Genomic DNA, 18,174 nt, shown 5'->3' on the forward strand with positions numbered 1-18,174 from the left:
AATGTAAGTATGTACATATCAGTAATGCACTATACTCCACATGATTGTTTTCTGATGAAAACTGAAAGCTTTACATTAAATAAGTTCAATTTAATTTGCAGTCTAAGAGTGCACTTTGCCTTCCCGAAGCTGAAGTAACACAGGGGTAATAGCAGGCTCTTAGGATTGTCATAGTGATATATTACATACACAGGACTCATGCAACAAAACCGGCCTTTGGTTTATACAGTTTTCCCCTCAGGTTTTTCCTGGTTGCAAAGGCATTAATATAGCAGCTGACAGCTTTCGAGGTAAAATCCGGCAACAAATAGCTGCAGGCCCTCACGTGAGAGACTTTCACCCTCTTGTACATTGCCCTGCAGAATGAGGCTGGCAGTGTGCTGCTCACAGTAATCAGCATGAAGCACATGACCTGCTTTTATCCTTAAAACACACAATGTACCCCAGTGTGCTAACTAAGGAAATGTAGACTTGAAATAAACTAATGAACTGATCAAAACTAAAAGTAAAAGTTGGACCGACAGTGTGGCAGTGGGCTAACAAGGGGCAGCAGTCACCAGACACTAGCCTCATGCTGCCTTCAAATGGAGTCGTGTTTACCGTGATCATGAGGAGAGTGCATGTGAACGCCCTCCTCTTGTGGTGTTCACGACCTCGGAAGTGGAAATTTTCTGAAAGCTCTGAGTTCACGAGTTGTCACGTGTTTGCTGACTTTTTCAGAAACAGCAGAACAAGTGATACAAACACTATGGGGACACGCTCATCAAAGCAATGCTCTCTGGCAGCACCAGTACGCATCAAATAGATACCTTCATCTTTAATGTGCACCATATCATAAATGTGCTATTAGAAATACAGAACTAGCAGTACCCACAGCACAGGACATTGTGGTTTGGTTCGGTTGTGTGGGCTGGATGCCCGTCCTCCACAGACATCACGCTGGGCACCTCTGAATGATACACATGAGCATAAATGAAAAGTCTTATGGAGGCGTGGCGAGAGCTCAGCTCAGGAGTAGAGGAGAAGCTCTCAGCTTTAGGGTGCATGTCAGAAACACTGCAAAAGAAAGGTGTGGGAGAGACATAAGAGGGTAAAAACTCAGACTGCTGGCTAAATATTGACACCTAGGATGTCGTACTCTGTTGTTTTTATGACCTCTGCTGGCAATTATTAATCACCCACTAATATAATTTTGTACACACTCACACACACACAGGAGCGCACAGGCGAGCGGGACTGGCACTTCCATGGTAACTATCATTGTACCCAAGTTAACAGACTTATTGTACATACGGGGTTTCTTATGTAGCTGTTGCTCTGTGAAGTAAACCCATCCACCTCAAAGTGAGGACTGAGATATTAATACTGAACTCACCCCAGGTCAGTGTAAATCCAATGAGGCTTCTTTAATAAACAACCACAGAACACATTAGCCGTCATAGCTCTGACCTCCTAATATGACTGTTAATGGAGCCATGTTCTCGAGTTGTTTCAACAGATGTGTTGAACATGTTTATGTATTGTTTTGAAACTGTCACTGTCAAAGTTGATAGTCACATTACATTACCTATATGATTGAAGTCAAAGTTATAATAATGACACAGATATCTTTTCCCAATATCAATATGGGTCCATATGGAATATGTACGCAAAAATATATGAAACGGTCAAACTGGTGCTCATGACCCCTCTTCCATGTATGCATTAGATCATAAAAAAGCATCTGTGTGACCACAGGACTGCACTTTGCTCAACAGAGACACGTAATGTGACAGATGTTTTCTGGCCATTATTCAACACGGCAGCTCAACAGAAGGCATTGTGGTCGACCACAAGCTCATTGGTTCTGCTGATATTGAGCTTCAGGTGATTGTTGTTGCACCGTGTGATGAAGCTCTCTGTCAGTCCTCTGTGCTCCTCTGTAAATAGTCTCTATGCTGTGAAGAGTTGAGCTGCTAACAACACTTTGGAATATATCTGGAATATCAACATACCTGCAGCTTTCAGTAAACTTGGTGTAAAAGAGGTGTGTGTGTGTGTGTGTGTGTGTGTGTGTGTGTGTGTGCTGGAAAATGCATTGTCACGAAACTCAATACAAGGTGATCTCATTAAAAATAGACTTTTTAAAGACACGTGGCTCTCACAGGACAGTGACACTGCGAACATATGTTGATCTTAGTGACTATGATGCATTGCTGTAGATTAACCCCTTGACCCCTGAATTTATTTAGAATTATGTCAAAAAAAATAATTCTTTGTGTCTTGCTTTCAAATAATCCTAAATTAAGAGGAGTTTGTTAATTTTTCTGTAGCACATACAATTAGGTAAATTTAGGTATGATGCAAATTAGCGACAACAGGTGTTAATGCTTAAAAGCAATAAAAATACTTCTTTTTCAAAATTCACAAATGTGCATCATAAAAGCCATTCAAAATGTATTTATTTCATCAAACCAGCCACAAAATTGTACAACCATTATATTTTAACAACAACAGAACGGATGTAGTTTTTTATTAAAGCGGGATGATGCGAGTTCGCGACAATCGGCGTTAAGGGGTAAAACTAGCCAGCAGTATATAAAGTAGCAAAAGCTAGCTCAACCTCATCCACAGCAGTAAAATGCAACATACACAATAATGCAGTAGTAATATGAATCGGAAAACATCAGATATGATCGTAAATAGTGCTGGGTTAAAAAAATCGATCCGCCGATTTTAAATAATTCTCATTTTATTTAAAAAAATCAATTCTCGCGTCCAAATATTGATTTTTTTTATATATATATATTTATATGTATTTTCCACACTATGGGGCGCACCGCATTATAACGCGCACCTTCAATGAATGGCCTATTTTTAAACTTTTTTCATAAATAGGGCGCACCGCATTATAAGGCGCATAGAAAGAAACTACCGTACTGTGGTGTCTGGGGTTGCGTTATGCATCCACTAGATCCGGAGCCGCGTGCGGCTCTTTCATCCCTCTGATGCGGCTCCTGAAAATAATTAATGAGCATTTATCTAAAATGTATTTTATTTTGTTCGTTTTGAAACAAACATCGCGTGCGCTTACAGATGACAGCTTATCCTGCGTAAAGATGCAGGGTCTTATGTGCAGACCCTGTGCGCTGAGGTTCAGGAGCAGAAATCACATTAACCACGTTTGATTAATATTTTAACTGCATATTATTTGGCATATATTCATATTTTTTCATTGTTCAGTGAAATAGTCATTTTATTATTCAGGTTGACAGCTGACAGCACGCGCCAGTAAAAGGATGATGGCACGCAGAGAGTGGAATGCCCTATCAGAGAGTGGAATGCCCCCATAATTAACCAATATTGGTTAACCAATATGCACTAAAGCTTTGATGTGACTTTTAGACAGTTTACAGTTCACGTTTAAAATGTCCAGTTTACATGTTCGCATTTTGAAAGCAATTGAATGTCTTATACTTCTAAAGATTTACAGTGAGATTTACTCTGAAGAAAAACTGTGAGACACTTCAGTTTTCTAAGGTACCCTACTACCTCTGATGTTGTTTCCATTAGTTTGATCACTTAGCCTGTAAGCAGCAGCACTTTGTTTACATTGACTGAATCTATTTGTTTTTTATACATTTTGATGAATTACTTCACAGCTGTTTGTGGACAAAATGGCCAAATTAAAGGCACATTTGTATTTAACAGCAACAGCTTTTGGGTGAATTCTTAATGTCATATTTTTAATAATGCATCAGTAATTCTGCCGTACATCATGTCTGTAAAATACTCGTCTATCAACATTCTAGGAGGGGGATTGGTCCTTGCCATTTTCACTAGTCTTATTACCATCATTAACTGCCAATACTTGCTGCCAAATGTCAATATAAAACTATTATTAAAATGTTGCACAACTAGACAATCAGGAAACAGCTCAAAAAGCGGTTTAAATAACACTAACCCGAATCGAATCGAATCGATTCTGAATCTCAAGAATCGGAATCGAATCCATTCTTGAAATTTGAATCGATACTCAGCCCTAATAGTAAAACACTGACAGGAAGTCCAATAATACTTTTACTTCCTGTAAAGTCACTGACACCAGCTGTATCTAACAGTGTTTTTGAGTTCTTCCCTTTCCTCTGTTGCTGATAGCTGCTGAACACTTAATAGCTGGTGGCAATATGTTATGTGATATAGTAGTTATAATACAATTACTAAAATTTTAATAGTAAAATTACTCCATGACTGCAAAAAGCAATAAATTACTGTAACAATTACCGTTCATGATAACATGAGATGAAATGATGCAAATTCCCAAACCCTGCAGCTCTGGATATTGCATCCTCTGTTTTTGTACATTCCAGCTGTTTCATAATTAACAGCTTTGTGTGTATAAGTAGACGCATATCTGTGCATTTTCTCCCCAGCTGACCCACCCACTCTCCACATCTCTCCCAGCTCTCATCAGTGCTAATGGTGGAGTCAAGAGAACCATACAGAACACACCATATGCTTCTCCTGGTAATCGGCTCATTAGGTGCCAGCCTACTTACTCTCTGCCTGAATGGAAATGTGAAATATCAGCCAGATGCATTCTGTACACGTACACGTGTGCAAATAAGCAAACACGCACACATGTGCATACATACTGTGATCACAGCCAATGCTGTATACGCACAAACTCAAATAACCGAGTTCTTCATAAATGAAAGCTTTATCACAGCTATACAAACAAATGAACAAATATACGAACAAATATATTAAATAATATAATATAAAACAAATAATTTTGCAGGAATCAAATTTTCTTTTCAGTTTTTTTAGTTGTTTATTGATTTATTGGTTATAGATTTATTATTGATTATTTCTCTCCTGTCCTTTTTGATCTGAAGTCTCCTTCTTCTGTGGTTTGTGGATTGTGTTGTCTCTGGGAGCTTCTCATCATCATCATCATCTTCATCCTCCTCCATGGATTTCAGGGTGGATGTAGCAGTGGTGGCTGACGGCTTCTCCTCAGCGCCTTGAGCTTCTTTCATGGGTTTGAAAGCGGGTGCATTAGGGAGGGATCCCTTTGTGCTTCATTCTCAGGCTTCTCCTCACGCCTGGCCTTTTTCCGGGGAGGTCGCCCGTCTTCTCTCTCAGCCTGGAGCTCGGTGGAAAGCTCAAGGTTGAGTGAGATCTGAGCGCTGAGCTGTGTTTTCAGCTCCCCCACTTCTTTCCCGAACGATCTCTCCCTCTGAAAGACGTGTTGCTGCCACAGATTCGTCCCCTCCGCCATCTTTTGGCGAAGAGCGTCCTGTTCAGCCCTCAAGGCGTTGATCACACGCCAGCCCTCTGACACTGTGTCTGCGTGAGACTTGATTTCCTTGTCGAGGGAACACTGAAGGGTGTCAGCCTGCTGTCTCGTGGTGATGAGATCAGCTTCAATCTTTTGGCTGACCACATAGATCTTCTTCAGTTCTTCCTGGAGATGCTTGTTCTTCTCCTTCTCCTCCTTTAGCTCAGCAGTGAACTTCTGCTGGCTGGCTGCATATGTCTGTTGGAGCTCTTGGTAATCTTTCTGAAGGAGCTCCTTCTGCTGGAGTTCCTTCTCCAGCTGACAGCGAAGGCTCTCAGCCTGCTGTCTGACAATGGTTGTTCTCTTCAGTTCTTCTATGAGATGCTTGTTCTTCTCCTTCTCCTCTTTTAGCTCAGCAGTGAACTTCTGCTGGCTGACTGCATATGTTTGTTGGAGCTCTTGCAAATCTTTCTGAAGGAGCTCCTTCTGCTGGCGTTCCTTCTCCAGCTGACAGCGAAGGCTCTCACCCTGCTGTCTGACAACGCTGATTCTGTCCAGTTCTTCTTGGAGAGCCTTGTTCTTCTGCTTCTCCGCCTGGAGCTCCGCTGTGATGTTGTCCTCACTGATTTTCTCCGTTACTTGCACCTCCTTATGATCTACTTGACAGTGTCTCTCCTCCTTCCTTCTCTTGGCACTATTTCCTGCCTGAGTGTTGGTCTTTGCAGTGTTGAGAGGTTCTGGTTTGCAGAATGTTTCTTGCGTCTCCAGCTCTCTCTTCGTGTCCTTTCCCTCCTTCGTTATGCTGTTACAGATGAGCGTATTTGCGGGCTTGCAAACATCTTTACCACAATCCTTCCAAGACCTGCGTGGTCTTGGAAGGATTGCTCTCTCCATGTCTCTTTTAATCTTCATTTTCTTTGGCTGGTGTCTAAAAGAAATTATGTTGTCTCACAGATTTGTATTTCTCTCTATTGTTCACAGTGTCACTAGTAATGATCCACCTGAACAGCTGTTTATTCATACAGAGACCTAATGACGTCATCGGCATTTTGCCTTGATCTTTGCTGTCATCTTTGCCTTGATCTGTACAGTTTTTTTTGTTGATGTTTAAATTGAAAATTGCATTCTTTTTTCAAACGTAAACAAGAGGACTGCACCACTGACAACTCTCTGAACAGGTTATAACACCTGTTTTTAATCTCACACTGATGGATAAGCAGCGCTCAGGGTAACGCATTAGAAAAGTGGCCGCGACGAATTTGAAATTTACGATGAAGGAACTCCAATGTCTGACTGTGGTGAATGCAGCAGGAGATGAGGCCGCAGCGGCTGCAGCGCATGCGCAGTAAGAGACTGATTTGTTTTGAAAAACCGAGGGAGCCAGGAGTCGCGAGGAAAGAAGACACCGGAGGAAAGAGGTAAAAACTGAGCAACTATCCATATGTCTATCTGTTAAGAAATGTAGTTATAGTTAAAGCACACTGCCAGTATACTTGCAATGCTGATTTTAAGATGATAACAATGAAGTTGAAGAACGCTGTTTTGCTAACTATACATGTAATGTTAGCTAGGTCTGCCGTTTTCGGTGTAAATTAGGCTACAAAAGCCTCTGTTGATTCACCAGGCTAGTGTATGTTAACACAGTCTGATGGTTATAATTGATTATGTTTTTGCTAGTTATATTGTATAATTAGTTCAGATGTAATGCACTTTGAACCCCCCCTCCATCTTCTAGACGTATCCAAGCCAACGAGAGACAGTTTCCCTCAGACCCCCCCAGGGAGGAGCCGGAAGAAGCTCCCGCAGCGACTGCTACAAACTTCATCCCTGGTTAGAAAACTCACAATCAAAAGAAGCAGCTTACTGTTTTGCATGTGGGCATTTTTCCAGACAGAAAAGAGGCTATCGAGTTTGGCTGCACTCAGCATTGAATCAACGCACAAAAGCATCAGATCTCGATCAATTTGTGAAGAGCAGCATGGAAATCACCACGTTCAGCTGTTATAGACATGCCAACTTCATGTTATGCTCACTGGTGAGGCTTTACAAAGGTCTTTAAATGATGACCTCAACAGAATCTGCACTTTTTATTTGTTTTTTTTCTGTATTTATATCTTTGTTTTGGCAACTGAGAAACTCTGATATCACCTTTAATAAAACCTAGTGTTTAAAATTTGACACTGGTGTAAATGGTGTGAATCCTGCTGAACAGGAAGCAGTGTTGTTATTTTTGTTTTTCATTGTCTCTTCTTTTGTATATACATTACAAAACTGTCCAGAAAGGCCCTGTATGAACCAACTCACAAAATAATGTTGTCAGTGAAGAAAATACATCGTCAAAATAATCAGTAAACACCTCATCTGTCAAAGAAAATGTTCAAGCTACAGAGGGAGAAATGGAGAGTGTGTGTTCTCAGTAAAGAATAAAAGTGATGTCCAGTACCTTGTTTGAGTGCCGTGACCTATTTATTTCAACACAGTGTATTCATGCTCACCTTAGTACAGCTCAGCCCATAGATCTTCATGGGTAAGTTTTTCTCTGAACAGTTTCTTCCTGTCCAAATGCTGCCTGCAACACTGCCACTCTGACACAGTCAAAAACTGTTTGCTTCCTTTAATGTCTTTCCTGTGATAATGCCCCACCTACACTAGTGTTTCCATACTTCTATCTCCTAATCAGTACTGTACTGTATGAAGTGTTTCACATGAAACTTCAAATGAGGTTAGGTTTGTCTGTATGAGTTTGTAAATGGCAGCCTGTGCCCTTATGTTGTGTGTATGTAGACGGTAAGATGTTCATGGAACAAATAGAAAATGAAGGACTGACAAACTCCTCAGACGTGTTGTGATGACGCTCCCTCCTGCTGCAGGTATTTGAACGGCCTCTGGCAGCAGAAAAAAGTCTGTTCTGTGTTTATGTCTCTCAGAAATGAAAAATGAGGCGAGTGGGTGCAGAGAGCAGGTGCAGCCACTGGGGGGCGACACATACTAACAGGTTTCCAGCCGAGAGGCGCTTTTACGCCGACACACTCCACTGTCAAGTTTCAATGATTTATTAATCACATTTCACTCAGGTTTGTCTCAGCTTTGCAACACGATTAGCTGCCTTTTCTCAGCTCTATATGGGGGCTAGAAAATGTTACACATGATACATCCTTAATCACCTAATTAAGGATGATGGTTTCATGTTGTTTCTGGACTTCCATAAAGCGTTCGACTCTATCGAACACGATTTAATTATTAACACATTTAAACACTTTGGGTTTGGTCGCTTATTTCTTGAAATGATTATTATGATTACACACCGATGTTAATAGCTGTTTCCCTCCCAAGAGGCACTGATTTACATTTCAGGATCTGTAAATATTTCAATATTTATCCTCACAATAACAGTGTTACCTACATTGGTAGCAGTAAATCTCATAAAATCATTAGAAAAACACATACGTTGGTTTGGTGTTTACCTATGTCCTAAACATACAAGGAGTTAACATTTATAATCATCACACTAAAAGTTACATGTTTTTGATGCATATTTGTCTCCCAAATATATTAGTGCGTGCGAATGGGTAAATAAAACTTTTTTATTAACTTAGATCACTTTGTAGAAAGGCACTTTATAAAGTTCGGTCTACAGAGATTGTAATATCTATGTTCGCTACAGACAGTCCAATGGCTTACAGACGCAACCCCACAAACTCTAACCCAAGAAACAGGGATCACTTTGTTGGCCCTGTTTCTCAGGGCAATCCGATCCATCCCGGAGAATTTCTCCGTCTGCAAACTGCTCTTGAGCAAAGTCGCCACCAGAACAACTTTCTGAGAGTCCAGTTGAACCGCGCCTGGTTTGAAAGGGATCAACTCCGGCATGCGAAGCGCAGACACGTCTACACTGTGACCGACTTAGAAGAAGAAATACGTGGACTGGAGCGGCGTCTGGAAGAGAAAAACAGCAGTGAGAGCAGCGCATCAGGTGAAGCTGATGTCTCCCCCAAAGAGACGAGCGTGGAGTCCCAGGTGGAACAGGTGGAAAACATCCAGCACCTGGAGAAGAGCGAGATGGCAGAGACTCAGAAGAGTTTATTTCGTGCTTCCAAGCACGGCAATCACATGCCACGGCATACAGGAGGAGTTGGATTTTGTTTAATTTCTGAGCCTTGGGAGCAACTAAATACGACATTCTCCATCATCGGGTATTACTGTTATTTTTTTGTTTTTCTTTTAATGTCAATCCCGAATCCATTGCAGGCTTCCTCGTCATATGATCTAATGCTTTTATTCTTCTTTTCTGCTGCGGATTCAGGCATTTTTGTGATCAGGCAACTCTTTTGTTTTAATCTTTGCTTCCTGCTTTTTTACTATAGCCTACAATATACAGTAGCTCAGGTAATTAAAAATTGCGAGGGGTCAAATCTTTTACATATATATGATCTAATGCTTTTCTTCTTCTTTTTGGCCGCAGGATTCAGTGATTAAAACGTGTTTTATTGTTATTTTTAATATCTGTATCCTGCTTTGTCCTAGATGCTTTTATTTTTATTTTTTTACGGTTTTTAAGGTACCACTACGTTTACAATGCCATCTGATATTAGTGTAATATCTTTTTGTCTTATTGTGAAAGTATCCTAGTCCTTCCCCCCACGGCTAGCGACACCTGTTGCCGGAAGCATTCTGCCCTTCTCCTGCTACTTGGTAAGATGTGCTTTTTCTGAGCTGATGTCTTACTTTTCCATTATTCACACGGTTTAAAAGTTAAAGCGATGATTAACAGTGGTCTCATTCTTAAACACAAGACTATGAAAACGACCTTCTAACTTGTGAAGGGAACAATAGCAACTTTTGTCTGGCTAGCTGAAGACAGCTATGTGTATGCTAATAGTTACTGTGCATACGGTAACGCCGCATCACCAAAGAGTATGTTATGTCATGCAATAACAGGAGGCATAATGTCTCATTAGGCCTCCTTAAACACTGTGTATTGTTTTAGAAAAAATCTTTTGTATTCATTCAAAAGATGGGAGAATCATGGTCCAATCAGTTGCATACACTTTTTAAATCTTTCTGTATGAATAGAAAACACAGGTAAACTATAGCTAGCCTACAGTACTAAATACTTGTCTCTTTTCTCCTCGTAGTTTCTGTCAACCCATCCTATCTCCATCTGAATCATCTAAGTCAGGGGTCGGGAACCTTTTTGGCTGAGAGAGCCATGAACACCACATATTTTTGAATGAAATTCCAGGAGAGCCATACAATATGTTTAAAACTAAAAATACAAGTAAATGTGTGCATTTTATGTAATTTCAACACTTTTAAAGTACAATAAGTCTCTGAATTCTTTTTAATAACATTCTTTTGCTGTTGCTAATTAATGATGAGTTAGCTGACAGCGGGATTAACGACAAGCCGTAGTGCGCCCGTTTGCCCATCGACCGCTATTTTCGACAGCAAAATACGGCAGCCTCACTTAAACAGTGCCTGTCACGACCCGATCTGCGTTGCCTCATCAGCGTTGCCTTTGTGATTGATGGATAGATAGATAAATAGATAGACACAACGACATGTATGTTTGCCACTTTCCCACTGAAATGACTGCGAACCGGCTTTCTAGTCGCTGGCTCGCGCGTGCGCAAAGGATTTGTTTGCAAGCCAGATGCGGCCGTCAAAAGAGCCACATCTGGCTCGCGAGCCCTGATCTAAGTAAACCCAAAGGCACTTTTAAGAGTCATCTATCTATCTATCTATCTATCTATCTATCTATCTATCTATCTATCTATCTATCTATCTATCTATCTATCTATCTCTATTTGTTAACTGTTTGTTAGTCTGCCTGTTTGTCTGTATTCTTTTGTTTGTTTGTTTGTTTTAATTATATTAAATGTTAGTAGAAATATGAGTGCGTAAGATTTTATACTTTTTTTTATTAAACAAGGCAGTTGAGTAGTTAACATCCAAGCATGCTTATGGCATGTTTAGACATGATGAAAAAGGCCCAGATGATGCTGTCTTTGTATCAGCAGTTAATAATATGTGCTCTTAGATCTATGGTGAAGACTTCAGTAAACAAATGAAGAAACTGATGCCAAAGGCAGACCTTTCATGACTGCAGTGCTTCTGCATTAGTGAAATATGTATGCAAAACATTGAAGAGCAAGTTTTCCAAATGTAACTGTCCTTAAGTACAGAGGGGGATACATATTCGGTATATTATGGTAAGGGTCAGATAGTGTATAAATCCCTCAATGTTTTTGATTCTAGTACCTTTAACCACATCGGTTTGACAAGACTGTTATTTATTAACACATAGAAAGCAGCTCAGATCAGGAAACGGGCGTGCTCTGGAAGAGACTCTCCATCAAAGAAGACAAGGAAAGGGCAAGGCAAGCCCAGGGGGAGGTGTGGTGGTCGACGCAGAGCCTCAGCTACAGGTTATTTGTGTAAATTGTTGATGTCTCGAAAAGTAGATAACATTTTTTTCAGTGGCATTACAGTAAATGTCAAGCAAGTCTTTCATGTGAATATAGTGTGTCTGATTGTATTTTATTGTTAATTAATATTTACATAGAAAAAACACAATTGCAGTCCTAATCCATTCTTATTCTTCTATGTGCTTATTTACAGTGTCACAGCCTCCAACTGAGTGCTCCCTGTCATCCAGTGTGGAACATCTGCCTAGTTTACCCTCAGCAAGTCCTTTGATGACATTTGGTAAATCACAGTGATGAAAGAATTTTAAATCTTCAAATGTCCGTGTATAACTGAATTTAAGATTGAAACAAACCTTAACACTTACACTTGAATATGAACACTAATGATTAGAGCCAGTTTCATAGTGAAAATATGTGTATACTGTGTGTATGTTGATTAATTATTTTAATGGTTGTTATTTAAATAACTGAAGTTGATATTTTCTTTACAGAGAAAAATATGGAGAGGCTCTCTGCTATATATCGTCATTTAGCTTTTGGCGCCGTCCCAGGTGGCAGCCTGTAGCAGCAGCTCCCGTCGTGTTTTTTAAGTTTTCGTTTATTTGTCCGTTCGTTCTTTTTTTTCTGTTTTCTGATCAATCACAACCTGTTCGTTAGAGTTGTGACAATGTCTGGACTTACGTTTGCTACCCTTCTCCGTGTTTTTCTTCTACTTTCCCTACTTTTTGTAACTGGGAACTATGCCGACGGCAGCGGTGGGAGCATTGTTTACATGCGCGAACAGCTGATCGCGCTGTGTAGACCCGTGCTGCTGCCCGGAGACAGACCTGTGGTCCCGCAGGAGTTGCGGACGAGAATCCGGGGCTGCAGGTCTGGAGTAAAAAGGGGGGGCACCAAATAGTAAATAATAGGTTCACTAGATCACAACATGTTGTTTCAAATATTATGTTGACATTACTGATGAAACTTAGTCGATTAAACTAAGTTTAATTGTCAGTTTTCTGACATGACTAGTTGTAGTCAGACTCAAACCCCACTTCTTTCCAGGAAAAGGGAGATAACGGCAGCAAATCTACTCTTTATTTTGAGAGTAGTAATGGGAGAGAGTACTTCCTGTGATTTCTTCTGCTTTTGGTCACTGTCTTCAATAAAACACTGAAAAAAGAAGTCATGTGTTCTTTAATGTCATACTATTTATTGAGTACTGTACAGTACTTCACTATCAACATCTAACATTTCTGGACTATATGCATCTCCCTCCCTCATGCATAACATGTTATGTGGCACAGGCCTATACTGTTTTAAGAAAATGTCATGTCACGGTCATTTTTTAAGATATGTGTGCAAAACTTACAGTGCACACAAAAAAGTACTGGCAATACAATATGCTATAAGGCTGATAAGCTCGGACCATCCTGTCAGTCTGGGGAAAGGGGTATACAGAGACTATAAGCAGCCATATTAAATCAATGGGGGAATATGCAAAAGAAACATTTACAGATTATGGGAGAAAACTGGGTCTTAATTGGTCCAAATTGAAAAGTCTGACTGAGCATAAGGTATACATCAATATCATGACCACATTTGGCCACTAAATACCCTTTAAAATACGTTTGTCTGATTTTTATCCAGCTTTGCTGAAAGGTGCTATGAGAAATGACACCTCAAAGGGCCTTGGCTTGGAGCAACTTGAAAATAAAACTTTGTCATAGGACAACAATTAAGACATTGTTGTAGAGGCCTTGACCTACAGAGTAACATATGTCAGTATGAACATTGTGGTTGGTTCCTGCCCCTTAGGAGTGACCTTTGAACCTTGTACCTGAGACATTTTTGAAGGCATATAGGGAAGCCAAAAAATATGCTAGAGATGTGGGGTAAACAGTTTTGGAAAGCTCTTGATCTCTACTATCATAGGGGGTGGGGGTGGGGGCATGATTTCACCCTTTTACCAGTGATAAACATCTAATCTGACCAAACAGATCTGCTCCCCACCGCCAAATACCTGTAATGTGATTTCAAGATTTCTGACCACAATTTAATACAATATTGAAAAACACTTTAGAACTACAAAACATATGGCGCAGCCCTCTACTGTGTGCTTGAACTCCACGCCAATTGTAGTTCTTGTGTCATTCTTCCGGTCTAGGGTTAGCGTTGTGAAATTAGGGTTTAGAAAACAACTACCCGCTCGGTTTTCATCAGAAAAAGTTTTTCTTAAACATATGAATTTATATCAGGAAACAAAATATGTTGAAAAACATAAACATATTTATCAATGACTGCTATTTTAGACGCGATCCTTGCACCTTTCTTTCACTGACTGAAAAGTACGCGTTCAATGACACAACGCATTAAGCAACGTTTCCTAACGGAACTTCCGGGCCTCGTAATTCCTATTGTTGTTTTAAAATATTAATATGGTTTATAATCTGTTTACATATAATGTGGCTTCCAAACATACATATTATTAATAAACGTTAGTAGTTGCAGTTAGCTGGCAGTAGCTATTTGTTGGTGAACATGACATAGCGCTGTGGTTTTGAACGCAGCTTCGGTCTCAATGCACGGGGAGCATAGGCTACGCCAGTAGTAAAGTCAATTGATGAAAACATATTTCAAAATACAGTTACTGTTGTATTAAAGTCTAAAAAGCCCAGTTTCTGGAGCTATGCTTTACCTGAAAGGGCTATATTTTTTTATATATGTATAAATAACATACCTGAGACAAGATTGTAATTATTATTGAAACAGCACATCATAGTTCCATCACAGTTTTGTTTTCAGAGGATGCTGCAGTGGTTCTGTAAGATGGTCATGTTTTTAATAAGAGGCAGGAGTCATCTTGTCCTCTGCTGTCATCTGTACTCTCTGATTAGCAAGGTAAAGGAATCAAGGATTCAGGGAATAAAGGTAATTTAATTGTCATTTTACAACACAGGTCTGCAAAAATGAATCAAAGAGATGTCGCCCCTTCCATACTCCTCACACATAGAACATGTATACAGGTAATTAAAAGTAGAATGAAACAGGAGAACAAAATAAAACATTATATACACATCTGTCTGTTAATCTGGTATATCAAACTACATTACATTAACCATCCGTGTTCTGTGAAACCTCAGGATTGGAGGGGAAACTTAACTACAGTATATACATGTTTACAAATGTATTATTGAGTCTTTTGGCTGCCAGGACTTGGCCCACTTCTTTTCACTGAAAAGAGAGGAGAAAAAATGGTAAATATCAACAAAGTTTTCTGTATATTAACTAACTTTCACTTGTATCACAAACTGCATATACTGCAACTATTTTATACCGATTCTCATCTCAGAAATGTAATTGTAACAGGGCAAAATTGTAATTAGCGCAAATGAGAAAAAAATGAGGAAGAAAGCCATGAAATGACTTCATAGGACATCTGGATGGCAGAGTCTGTTACATTAACAGTAGTTTGCATGTTGTGTGTTCTGGAACACACATGGTTCAAAATAATATGGTATAATATACAATTGTGGCAAAAGGCAAAGAAGTGGTTGGAAGGCTGCATCAATAAAGTGAGATGAAAAAGAGAGAAGCACTTTCATATAAACAATCAAATCAAATCAATCAATTAATCAAAAAGGAACTTAAATTGGAGGCGGGGGGCCTGAAGGTTAGATAACCAAGCTTGTGACTGGACTGAACATCACTTCAACCCTCAGGATCACCAGGGTAAATCTGGGCAAGGAAAGTGAAAAAGCAGCAACAGCTCAAGTGAAGCTGCTCAGTAGCAGCAGATCAAACTGTGGTTTTACTGGGCAGCTTAATAACACATGCTCAGGAATTTCAAACAATCATTCAGGCAGTTCTACCTAACTTTCTTATTACAGTCCTTTTTCTAATTTCTCTCAAACAAATTCTACTACTTTCATATTGAAAATAAAACAGTTAGGCTATGGGGCAGAGAGGGTAGTGAATTAACAATTCTCTTTTTAAAATAATATATAATATTTGAACTCAATCTCAAAAATATTTGGTGCATACCTCCCTGCTTCGTCTTGTGTTCCACATCGCCATCTTCCAGCAACTGTATCTCACAAACACACTGCTGTAGAAACGAGCCTTGGAAAAAACAGCATTGGAAAGATGACAGTTAGCTCTTTCCACAGAGTGGTTCACAGTCTATAACGCAAGTATAGTGTGAGTTGTGTGCTTTGAAATATGCCTATAAACAGTGTCAGAACGCTGGCCCCACAGCACAGTGATGTCACAATAACGCTGGCCGGCAATGAGTTAAATGTAGAGAGGGTGTCTGCCCCCTGGACCGAAACTGGGAGATGATTCCACAGGAAAAGAGCCTGGTAGTAGAAAGCTCTGCCTCCCACTCTAGTTTTGGAGACTGTAGGAACCACTAGTAAGCCTGCATTCTGGGAGCACAGTGTGCTAGTGGGTTGATAGGGTACTATGAGCTCTTTGAGATATAATGGTGCCTGACTATTATGGGCTTTGTAAGTAAGGAAGGACATTCATTTCTATTCTAGATTTTACAAGGAGCCAGTGCAGAGAAGCTAATACAGGAGAAATATGATCTCTTATTCTGGTTCTAGTCAGTGCATTTGGTGGTGCAGCCTGATACAGGGTTCCCACACCTTTTCCAAAGTCATTTTCAAGTCCCTGGACGGTACATTTTCAAGCTTTTCCAGCACCTTACCAAAAACATAAATTACATATTTGTATCCATGTAGATTCAAAATGATAATTTTTTTCCATCTCATTATATCGGATCTCACTATGCTATAAACAACAAAAAACATCTTTTGTGACAGCAACACTGTAACGATTATGTAGAGGCCTTTAATACTAGAGAGAGTTTTACCAGAAATAAACACGACGATGCCGGCTCTTCCGTTTGTAACGCCAGTACAGAGGGTGTGTTTCGGAATATAAAAGCTGGTTTGGAGCTGTAGCCAATCAGCTGGTCAAAATATGTCACACAGCGAGGTTTTAATGGAGTCTTTTTCATTTTGTGCAGAAGTTAAAAGCAATTAAGCTCAGTCAGTTAGCAATTTCTTATCAAAGTAATGCCATTAAAATTCAAGCACTGAATTAAAAATTCAAGCACCTTCCAAACCTTAAAAATACCACATTAAAATTCAAGCATTTTCAAGGCTTTCCCCTGCTGATAATAAAGACATGTAGTAATCCAGCCTAGTAGTGTCTGAGGTCCTGACGGACATATTCAACATCTCACTGTCCCTTGCCAGAGTCCCATCATGCCTCAAGTCACAGATAATCATTCTTGTGCCAAAGACCTCCACAGCATTGTGCCTCAACGATTACTGCCCCGTTGCACTCACCCCTGTCACCATGAAATGCTTCAAGCGGCTGGTGATGAAGCAACTGAGGCAGACCACTGATGTGGCTGAGGACTCTCATCAGTATGCATACAGGTGGAAACGGTCCACAGCTGACACCATCTCTGCTGTGACCCACCAGGCCCTCTCTCACCTGGAGAATAAGGACTCCTATGTGAGGCTGCTGTTTGTGGACTTCAGTTCTGCATTTAACACAAACATCCTGCAGAAACTAGTGTCCAAACTAGCAACAATAGGAACTTCCTCAACCCTGTGCAACTGGGTCCTGGATTTCCTGACCTGCAGGTCAGTGTCAAGATTAACAACAGATCCTCCACCATCATCCTGAACATTGGCTCTCCCAGGGCTGTGTGCTCATCCCTCTGCTGTACACACTGATGACGTACGACTACAGAGCTCACCACAAGAACAACCTTGAGTCGTGGTGAAGTTCGCAGATGACAGAGCAGTGGTTGGACTCATCACCCACGGATACGAGACAGCAAACAGGCTGGAAGTGGAGGATGTGACACTGTGGTGCGGAGACAACAACCACATCCTCAACATTCAGAAATCCAACGGTTGTGAATTTCCGCAGGTCTGCCACTGCCCCGCCTCCTCTCTACATCGATGGCACCTCATGTCTTGTTGCCATTGCAATAAAAGATCATAGCTCACTCATATATCTTTTAAAAGATGACACTACTCCTTAATTGTATGTAATGTATTAATAAACAGAGATAATGAGAAATCGATAATCAGCAGACATGAGAATACCAATTTAATATGCTACAAACATGAGTACGTACATGACTTTTTATAGCTGATATTGGGTTAGATTATGTTATAGAAAAAAGGCACAATTAACATTGGCTAAGCAGTTAAATTGTTCAACCTCATCAGTAACCAGCCTGAGCCTAATTAAGCATGTTTTGCTGTTGAACTGTTGAGTCCTTCCGCTACAGGTGCAGAGGAAAACCGCTTGCAGTGAGCGCTACTGCAGAGGGCACAGTGATCATCACCACACATCTGTGAAGACGATTTTCAGGTAAATATTTGTCAGTCACATTTAGATTGCTGACCATGTTATCCTTTTCTGTGAGATTTTAAAAATTGACATAGTTGAGATTCAGCACAACCTTGGTGC

The sequence above is a fragment of the Chelmon rostratus genome, chromosome 13 (genome assembly GCF_017976325.1).
Source record: "Chelmon rostratus isolate fCheRos1 chromosome 13, fCheRos1.pri, whole genome shotgun sequence".
In the NCBI taxonomy this organism is placed as follows: Eukaryota; Metazoa; Chordata; class Actinopteri; order Chaetodontiformes; family Chaetodontidae; genus Chelmon; species Chelmon rostratus.